The sequence below is a fragment of the Macaca fascicularis genome, chromosome 2 (assembly GCF_037993035.2).
Source record: "Macaca fascicularis isolate 582-1 chromosome 2, T2T-MFA8v1.1".
Classification (NCBI taxonomy): Eukaryota; Metazoa; Chordata; class Mammalia; order Primates; family Cercopithecidae; genus Macaca; species Macaca fascicularis.
Window position 1 is genome coordinate 170,623,346 of NC_088376.1, and position 10,180 is coordinate 170,633,525.

A 10,180-nucleotide genomic window follows, 5' to 3' on the forward strand; every position below is an offset into this window, starting at 1 on the left:
CAACCAAAACTATCTAGTCCCCAGAATGGATTCTCTGGCGTGATCATATCTATTTTGCTAAATATATCAACTTTTTTTCAGAGCACCTTTAGGTTCAGCAAAGCTAAGCAGAGAGCATCGAGAGTTTCTATACCGTCTTCCCCCACATGTGCACAGCTTCTCCCATCATCAACATCCTGCACTTCAGTGGTGCATTTGTTACAATCAGTAACTAGAATTGACATGTCATTATCAACCAAAGTTCATGGCTTACATGAGGGTTCACACTTGCAGTTCTTTGGGTTTTGACAGGTATGATGACATGTATCCACCATTGTGGTGATTGACAGACTAGTTTCACTGTCCTAAAAACCCTCTGTGCTCTACTCGTTTACATCTCCCTCCCAATCCCTGACAACCACTGCCTCTATTGTTTTGCCTTTTCCAGAGCGCCATACAGTTGGAGTCATGCCCCATGTAGCCTTTTCAGATTTGCTTATTTCACTTAATAATATGCATTTAAGTTTCCTCCATGTCTTATCATGGCTTGATAGTTCATTTCTTTTTAATGGTGAATAATATTCTGTTGTCTGAATGTTCCACAGTTTATTTATCTCTTCATCTACTGAAGGACATTTTTGTTGCTTCCAAGTTTTGACAATTATGAATAAAGCTGCTCTAAATATTTGTGTGCAGGGTTTTAGAAACACTTCAATTTGAAATTCAGGGGTACATGGGCAGGTTTGTTATACAGGTAAACCAGTGTCATGGAAAGTTTGTTGTACAGATTATTTTATTACTCAAGTATTAAGCCTATTAGTACCCATTAGTTATTTTATCTGATCTTCTCCTTCCTCTCAACCTCCACCCTCCAGTGGGCCTTAAATGTTTGTCGTTTCGCTCTATGTTTCCATGTGTTCTCATCATTTAGCTCCCACTTGTAAGTGAGAACGTGCAATATTTAGTTTTCTGTTCCTGCCTTAGTCTGCTAAGAGTAATGGCTTCTAGTTCCATCCATGTTCCTGAAAAGGACATGATCTCATTCTTTTTTATGGCTGCATAGTGTTTCATGGTGTATATGTACCACATTTTCTTTATCCAGTCTTCCATTGATGGACATTTACGTTGATTCCATGCTTTGTTATTGTGAGTAGTGCTGCAGTGAACATATGCCTGTATGTGTCTTTAAAACAGAACAATTTATATTCCTTTGGATACACACCCAGTAACGGAATTGCTGGGTCAAATGGTAGTTCTGTTTTTAGCTCTTTGAGGAATTGCCACACTACTTTCCACAATGGTTAAACTAATTTACACTCCCATCAACAGTGTGTAAGTGTTCCCTTTTCTTCACAACCTCACCAGTGTCTGTTATTTTTTGACTTTTTAATAATAGCCATTCTGACTGGTATGAGACAGCATTGTGGTTATGACTCACATTTCAATTTTCATCTCCTTTGTGTAAACACCAAGGAGGATGATGGCCGGATTGTATGGTAATAGTATGTTGAGTTTTGTAAGAAATTGTCAAAATATCTTCCAAAGTAACTGTACCATTTTGCATTTTTACCAGCAATAAATGAGACTTATTATTATTTCACATCCTAGCCAGCATTTAGTGATGTCACTGTTTTAGAATTTTGCCATTCTAATAGGTGCGTAGTGGTATCTCATTGTTTTAACTTGGAATTCCCTAATGACATATACTGTTGTGCATCTTTCCATATAGTTATTTGTAATCCATGTATCCTCTTTGGTGAGGTGTCTGTTCAGATCTTTTGCCCATTGTTTAATTGGGTTGTTCATTTTCTTGTTGAATTTTAAGAGTTCTCTGTATAGTTTTGATACAAAGCTTTATCAAATATGTCTCTTTTTCTAGATTGCAAGTAGTCCTTTTTTTTTCTTTTTTAAATTTTAGATTCAAGGGTATATGTGCATGTTTGTTACATGGGTATTACATGCATAATGGTGAGTGTTGCGCTTGTAGTATACCTGTCACCAAAACACTGGACATTGTATCCAGTGGGAATTTTTCAACCCTCAACTCCTCCTCACTATCTTCACAGTCCCCAGGGTCTATTTTCTCCATCTTTACATCCATGTGTGCCATTTGTTTAGCTCCCACTGGCAAATAATTTATTTCTGTCTGTGGCTTCTCTTCCTCTCAGTATAATTCATAGCACTTATTTGTTATTATGTTTCCTGTAACATTAGACTGTGGGCTTCTTATGGGCAAGGACTATGTCACATTCTTCCTCAGTTTTTTAGCTCAGTGTTTGGCACATATTAGGATTAAATAATGTTTAATTAATGAATGACTGTGTTTGCAAAGTACTCTCTTGATACTCAAAGGATGGCGCTCAAATCAGTAGCACGGGAATCCTCTGGGAGCTTGTTAGTAATGTAGAATCTCAGCCTTCACATGCTAAGTAAGTATCTACATTTTAACAGGATCTTCAGGTAATCAGTATGCACTTTGATGTTTGTGAATCTGTGTTCCACTTAACCTTTATGAACCCATCTTTCTCCACCCAAAGTCAGGTGTGGTAGGACTCTAAGTCGCATTTATAGGATAGACTAATTTAGAAAGTTCTATTTTAGGCAGAAACAGGAAAGGCCGCAAAGTAAAAATGACAAGTGAGAGAGCACAGTACTATTTTGTAGAAGTTTTGCTAAACCTGAGAACATGAGAACTGAAAGTCCTGTGCTAGAAATCAACTTACAGTTTCAAAAATAAGTTCTGGGGGGTTAAGCTTTAAAATTGGGCCCTTATTTTGAAGTTGGTCAGGTTAAACATTCCATGGCAATTGTTTTATCTGCACATAATTTATAACCACCTATTAGCACCTACCAGTTTGCTAGGTTCTGAGGTTAGTATGGTTGAGAAAGATTTCATTCCTGCCTGACACTGCTTATGGTGTAGGTGAAGTAGAAGATAAACAAAAAATTATAATCCCATTGTTGAATTTTGTTGTGGAGATAGGTGCAAAATGTGAAAACACCATAGAATTTTGTTTCTTGAGTATAAGAACTATGTATTATTCACTATAGTAGAGTTCATGTTTCTGAGACTGAGAGTTTTGAGGGAACCCTAAATAGTCACATTCCTCTGGCTCTACAGATTTCTTGGCCAACTGAAAAACAGAGGAGTCAACTTGGGAATAATATTAATAATAAAGATGGATTGGCAAGCACAGCTTGGGCCCCAAACCAAAATGTCTTTCCTACCCATTCCTCCACCTAATCTTTTTTTTTTTTTTTTTTTTTTTTTTTTTTTTTTTTGAGACGGAATCATGCTCTGTCGCCCAGGCTGGAGTGCAGTGGCCGGATCTCAGCTCACTGCAAGCTCCGCCTCCCATCACGCCAGGCTTGAGCCACCCCGCCCGGCCCCTCCACCTAATCTTGCTTGACTTTGGGACCCCTTTATAGGAGAGTTTGGTCTACAGAAAGATACCTACCCAGTCATGTGGGGAATGTCAGCCTGCTTCAAGTTTCCTTGATTGCAAAGTAGAGTCAGAGATACAACTATAACCTCCTTGCCTTTGATGCAAGACGTTCTTTCAGAGGCTAATATGGTTAAAAGGGTGAGAAGCTCTGCCCATCACACCAGTATGTTAAATCAGTTCTCTTTCTGTAAGAAGCCTGCAAGAGGGCAGATCATAGGAGGACCTTATGTCATAGCTAAGGTGAGAACATAAGGAAAGAGAAACAATGACTTTTTCCTAGTTTGGTAAGTAATTGCTGAATGTTAAATTACTGAACTGAACAAATAAAAAACAAGAAACAACTGCTTCTTTCAGGGAAGTCAAAAAATGTCATTTGTGCCTTCTCTTAGAGCCAGAAAAAAGGGAGGAGAGAATTTTAAGTGCAGAAAAGAACCATTCAAAAGAGCATGGCACATTCTGAGATTGTTGGCCAGGCAGCCAGTGACTGTAGAGCAGGTTACAGAGAGGGAATTACGAAATGTAAGATGAATTTTAGTTGTAATTGCCACTTAAATACAATGTAGGTAGCCAAAGTTCTTTCCTGTATATTACACAAAACATTGTGAAAGATCTATCGGCAACGATTTTCTCTTTAAGCTTCTTGGCTGTCACAGATGTGCATAACTGACATGCTGATAAAGGCACACAATTTATTTTTATTTTGGAAAATGTTATTGAAACTTATCCAAGTCTTAATAAATGTTTAACAGTTGATAAATGATTTTATTTTGGGTTAAATACAGTATTGAGTAGAATTTTAGCAAACTCTATGAAGTCACAACCAAAGAGAGGTGAGAAACCTCAAACTTTCTTATTTGCCATTCACAATCTACCTTAAAATAATTAAAAATGTTAGCTCCAAACTGGATAATGACAGACTGCGTTGTTTTTTAAATTTTTGGAAATGTGTGTTTTCTTTGAATAATATGCTATAATGCAATTGGACAACATCTGATTCCTAAGTTTATTTGAATAACATTGGTGTTTATTATACATCTTTAAAAAAAAAGTTAAAAAGTTCAAATTAAGTAGTATTATAGTCAATCTCTTCCAAGGAAGTATTCCAAGTAATAGTGGAGCTGGCCCACAGATTGACTAACTGCTATGCTTTAGGGCTTTCTATGGCTCATAATCATATATTTATAAGCACCCCACAATATTTTACCTCTTATAATTCTTGATGATCCCTTGACAATAATAATAAAATGTTTATAATAATTGATATCTACCATTTATTTATTGCTTGTCTATGTGCCAAACACTGCTCTAAGTCTTTTAAATGTACAACTTTGTTTAATTCTCACAATCACCTTATGAAGTAAATGGTTATCATTCTCATTCTTCTGATCAGGAAACTGAGGCACACAGTCATCAAGTTAACTTGTGCAAGTTCTCATCACTAATAAGTGATAGAAATTAAATCCCAACCTAGTAATCTGATTCCAGAACCTATATTCTTACCACAGCACCAACTTGAGGAGCAATGGAGAAGAATTTCGGATTGTTCTAGACTCTGTAGTATGCATAAGAAAACCTTAGATTTGTGCTGAAACCATCTCAGGATTGTCTCATTAAGCCCTGCTTAAGAGTGGTGTTGCTTGCAATTGCCCAGGTATCAGTGTTGGGCCATCAGTAGAAGGAAGGAATTGAACTAAGCAAAGATCTGGCACTACATTGGAGAAATAATACTCATGCTGATGGCAAGGACAGATTACAAGATGGTCATCAGGGTAAGTATGCACAGAAGACAAAAATGAGCAGTCTCCAATCAGGAGGTCAGGAATCTAAATAACAATGTTCAGAGATTAAACAAGTGGTATAAGAAACTAGCACAGAGCCCAACAGCATGCAAGAAGCTGGATTCTGAGCCAATTGCATTTTAATGCAGGAGTCTCTAACATAATTCCCATTCAGACTGTGTCCTAGACTGAGGTGGGCTTAAATCTCCAGATGAAAACAAATATTCAGATTTGTCTGGAGAAGAGAATTGAAGAATTAGAGACTCTAGAGGTTCATAACAACAGTGATGGGAGAAGATATGGAGCTTAGGCAGACCCGACATTTTTCACTCCCTGCCCCTGGAGAAGCATTGATATGTTGGAAAAACAAAGGAGAAACAGTGACAAAGTCAAAGAAAGAAGAGACTCAAGGACTTAGGAATAAGCCATTGAACCAAAATTGCAGTTTTGTCATCTGTAAGCTAAAAATGCACCCTAGTGGTCTTGGGAAAACCAGAGTATATCCCATTCGTTAAAACCCACATATCACACAAAATGTCCTAGTTTTAAACTCTTTTTGCTGATAATGCTTACAAGAACCCAGAACAACCTCCAAGTTCACATGTTTTTTTTTTTAAAGCACTGCCTATTCTGCATTGTATCTTGAATATCTTAAAGCATCTCAGAAATCTCAAAAAGTGGTACTATTAGTAGACATAACATACTTATCCACACAATCACACACACATATACATACAGACATAAAAATTAATATATGTATACAGTTCAAATAATGAAGACTAAAAATGTTAAAATGGCTACCTCTTAGAGGGAGGAGAGAATAGTGTGGAATAATTAAGGATCAAAATGAGACTACAGTGAATGTACTTTGGTGTAGAGTTTGATTAGAAATAATGAAAATTATTTGCATAATTAAATAATAATACTTCATAAATAAAAAGCAATTCCTCAAATTGAAAACAAACTGAAACAAATTTAAATTTATATTAGATTGATGGCATACCACATAGAATAATTAAGTCAAATGACTTCAGTGTTTTGACTATACAACCTTGCAGGGATATACTATAACAACAAAAAGAACCATAAATATATTTTAATCTTCATTTTGTGCTTGTCATGGTAATATTGATATTATTATTTTATTTTTTGGTTGTTTCTTTGTTTATTTTGAGACAGGGTCTTACTCTGTTGTACAGGCTGGAGTATGGTGGCGTGATGATAGCTCACTGCAGCCTCGAACTTCTGGGCTCAAGTGATCCTTCCACCTCAACCTCCCGAAGTGCTGGGATTACAGGAAGGAACCACCATGCTTGGTGATATTATTATTTAAAAATAATATGCGGATAATATAGTATATAGCAAGTATATATGCTAATATATTTAGAAATATAGCTTTTTTGTATGCCAAAAATTAACAGAAGTATGGAATTAAAGATTTTAATTAAGAGCCCTGAAATCCAAGTTTTGAATTGGAAGTATATACATAAATTCCTAATTTTATTTATTAACTTGAAAGGAAAAAAGGCATGCACATTTCTCTAATCATTAATGATTTTTAAAGCCTTAAATAAAATATTTCCAAATGTAAATCAGTAAAATATTTAAAGAATAATATACTAGAACTAAGTGAAACACATCTCCAGGAACAACAAAAACAATACCTCCAGTAGGTAAAAGAGAAAAACAACCGTACAACTCTGTATCATATCCAGAATGCTAAAAAATTGCTGTTCCTAGTCATTTATTAATTCACCCAACACATATTTTTGTGAAAGTCTGTTATATGCCAGGCCCTGTGCTAAGCTCTGTGGGGTTCAAAGAAATTTTTAGAAGACTTGTTGCCTGGTGAAAGAGCCATAAATAGGCAATTGTCTCACCTAATGGTAACTGTGAAGACTGACATTCATTTGAGTGCTCTGAGTTCATGGAAAGGCATCAGTCTGGCATCAATCTGGCCTTAGTGTGGTCAAACATGTTCAGAAGCAGTTTTTCTCATATGATACAAAATCAAGAAGCTATAAACAAGGAGAGAAACTACAATTTGGTTCTCATAGATGCTTTTAATTAAGAGGCCTTGAGGCATGAAAACCAATGTGAAAGAAAAGCTACTTTTCTCAAACAGTCCAAAATCATTGGCCATCCATCAGAATACAGTTGGATATACAAGTAGCTAATTTTATGTAATTCCAGCTATGTGCCAGGCAGTGTGCTACAGGTTTTGCATAGTTTATCTCATTTGATCCTTACAACATCCCTATGAGGTAGGAGCCAATGAAAATCTCAATTGATGAGAAACAGTGCTTAAAGAGGTTGCTCTTTTGCATAAGCCAGTTAAAGTTAGAATTCTGTCATTGACAATAAAAAATGTTAATTCATGTATTTACTAAAGCAGGTCCAATTAATGATGCTTTCTGTTTGGAACATTTCATGAATTTTTCCTTGCCTGTAAGATCTTCCACCTAAGATGTGGAAGCAAAGGAGGATAGACCAAGGCTGTGTTATCATGAGAGCTTGAGCTGCCCATAGCACTGCAAGTGGGTTGCCCATGGGTCATAGGATATGCAACTAAAATGGTACATCAGAGAAGTAGTATGCAGAGCAAATCTAAATCCATGTCCAGGCAGATGGTCCAACCAGGTTGTCTGACTGAAGGGAATAAATAGAGAGAAATGGAAATGGGAAGAAAGTAGGTCAGAGTGGGTGGTGTGCTTGAAGCAAAGGGTAAGCAAAGAAGCTTTGAGGAAAACTTTGTATTATAGAGACATAGTGAGGGCATTCATCCCCAGAAGATTCTTAATGAAGTCCCCGAAGCTTCTGGATTTTCAGGTTCCTCAACCTTTGGCTCTTTCTTACATTTAAATCATATCTGAGGACAACGGCTTTCAGCTCTGATTAACATTTCTGATGAGGTCTCTGCTAAATGTACACATTGCCAATGAATATCAGCCAGAATAGGAGACTTTCTTTTTTGTGTGTGGTTGGGTTTTAAAGAGCCCTGTTGGCTACATCCTTGATCAGGGAGAGAACTACTTTGCTTGGATAGTTATTCCACCTCTGTGTCATCCCACCTCCTGACAATGAAGTTCAAAGCATTCCTAGTGACTCCACTACCCCTTGACACCCAGAGAATCAAGAGCAGTTGGATATTGAGAGAATTTCCTGAAGTGTTTCAACTTGGCTTAGAAGCAGTCTTAGCTAATTCCTTTAAAGAAAAAATTAATTTAGAGATGGGGTCTCACTCTGTTGCGTAGGCTGAAACGCAGTATTAGCTAATTCCTGACTGAGAAATGAATTTGTGAACACTCAGCAATAGAGGCAGTAGTCTATCAAAATATTGTACTCTAAAAAGCCAATTTGCCTATATCCTTTGGTTACAAAACATTCTCCTTCCACCCCGTCTCACTTCTGACCCTGGGAATAGTGGGAAGAGGGCCCCGCCTTATTATTTTGGTCAACTCTCTGTGGGCTATTTTCCTATTTATTCTGGTCAGCCCAATTTCCTGCAGCCGGTCTCTATTCCCAGACCTCCCTGCCCTATTTTGGGAAAGTTTCTTCACAGGACTTGGCCCTGCCTGATGGTTTCGGTCTCTCTAATTTGGATAGCTATAAACACAACTCCACTTTTCTTGTCCTTTTAGGACATTGCTTGGGTAAATACTTCAGCCTGGGACTGAAGGATATTGGCTTTATATTGGTTTGGGTTTAAGTGCAGATTCTCAGTACCTTTGCCAGGGATGCTTTCTCTGCCCTGGTTGGTAACTAGACTCTTCCAATGTTTTTAATAAATGTTATCACAAAATAAGTATTGTTATACATAGGGATTTACTTTATCAATGTGATTCATTAAGTTCTCATATTTCTGTTAGCCCCCTGTGCTTTCTGGCTCCCTTCTCTCTGTATGTCACAGAGCCAACTCTCTGTAGTCTCTTTTCCTAAACATCAACACAGATAAGGGTAATAATCTGCGCATTCTTCAGCAGGATATTTTAAAGTCTTTGCAATTTGGTTCCAGTTTACACCTCCAGCTTTATCTTTGCCACTTTCTTTCATATCCAATAGACAGAAAAGCATAGCCAGAATCTAAGAATAGAAAACATAAATCATCTTAGCCTTAGAGTCCCTGAATCTTTGCAGAGATAGCAAGCACATAAATGGTCACTGATGTTTCAGTCGAATCCTGAATACAGTAATGCTTGCTTTCACACTGCATTCAGCGTGTCTTTAAGTCTTTATAATCATAGCACCGTAATATTGGTGCTGAGTTCTACTTTTCCGGATGTGCATAGGAGAAACAAGAAGACACTCCTCTCCATAGCCTTCCTGCCAATTCACAGCCCGTAAGCTCTTTATGTTCCCATAATATTTTATACCTCTGTAGCTTTGAACATGCATTCTCTTCCATTTGTTGACTGCATGTTTTCCACCATTTTGCATCCTGGACAATAACCACTCATTTAAGATTTAATTCAAGTGTCACTTTTTATTTTTATTTTTTTTTTGAGACAGAGTCTCACGCTGTTGCCCCGGCTGGAGTGCAGTGGCGCGATCTCGGCTCACTGCAAGCTCCGCCTCCCGGGTTCCCGCCATTCTCCTGCCTCAGCCTCCTGAGTAGCTGGGACTACAGGCGCCCGCCACCGCGCCCGGCTAATTTTTTGTATTTTTTTAGTAGAGACGGGGTTTCACTGTGGTCTCGATCTCCTGACCTTGTGATCCGCCCGCCTCGGCCTCCCAAGTGTCACTTTTTAAATCAGTTCTTTCATAGGTTCTCCAGCAGAATCATTTCTACCCTACTCTGTGTTTCCTGACAATTATGAATTATGATTATTTCTTTGTGTTCTGAAAGTGATCTGACCCTTTCATTCACTTATCCCTTGAAGTCAGGGATTGTCTTCTTCATGTATATGTATTCATTTCCAAAATAATGCCTGATACATACTGGACACACCACAAAAATTTATTTTAAATAAATGTTAT